Source organism: Polypterus senegalus, chromosome 4, assembly GCF_016835505.1.
Source record: "Polypterus senegalus isolate Bchr_013 chromosome 4, ASM1683550v1, whole genome shotgun sequence".
Lineage (NCBI taxonomy): Eukaryota > Metazoa > Chordata > Cladistia > Polypteriformes > Polypteridae > Polypterus > Polypterus senegalus.
This window is the reverse complement of record NC_053157.1, coordinates 249,274,642-249,275,357: the sequence shown is the minus strand read 5'-3', so window position 1 is coordinate 249,275,357 and position 716 is coordinate 249,274,642. Positions and strand designations below refer to the sequence as shown.

At 40.6% G+C, this 716-nt stretch overlaps 1 protein-coding gene across 2 annotated transcripts in view; it reads left to right on the top strand.

The window, feature by feature from the left end:
- Nucleotides 1-716, top strand: part of LOC120528441 (zinc finger protein 260-like) — a 413,573-nt gene that overhangs the window by 334,598 nt on the left and 78,259 nt on the right. The window lies entirely within an intron of this gene.

Sequence of the window (716 nt, the reverse complement as noted above, 5' to 3'; positions counted from 1 at the left end):
TCAGTCAGACAAACAAGGAAGTGACTTGTGAAGAAATGAAAGTGCAAGTTTGTCTGTGCTTACTGAGGAGGAGGATGAGGAGGAGGAGAAGGTAGAGGAGGAGGACGAGGATTTAGGAGGAGGAGGAGGAGGAGGAGGAGGAGGAGGAGAAGATTTAAAGAGAAAGCTGAGAGCTCATGGAGAGAACATCTGAGGAGACACTGAGGGTGAACAGTTAATGTGAGACAGGAGCTCATAGAATGAAGACCTCAAAGTGACAATAACACATACAGTAAGAGAAGAGATAACCTGTCATAGGGGATTTAGTTCAAGTCAGAATTTCTTATTTATTAATTGCATATTGCAGTTCACATTAGACAGACTCGGAGCTCAGTGCACATTTACAAATGGAGTAAACTGAAAATAAAATACAACACATAAATCACCATGAACAGATTTGTAATGAGATGGCCTGGCAGCCCTCAGCACACCAAGACAGCGAGCTTTTAAACTGATTATTCATTCTACTCATGTTGGGGCACTTTATTAGTCAAAATGTCCATCCCATAGTAAGTTCTCTTCTCTAACTTTTCAAAGTTGTAGGAATGTTAGGAGAAGAAAAAGCAATTGATGCTTGCTTACACCATGCACGACCCTTGATAAAATAATTTATTGCAGCAGTACTGTCTCTTTCAAACGTACTAACCCCCAATTCCTGTCCTTCCTTTTTTTTCTCT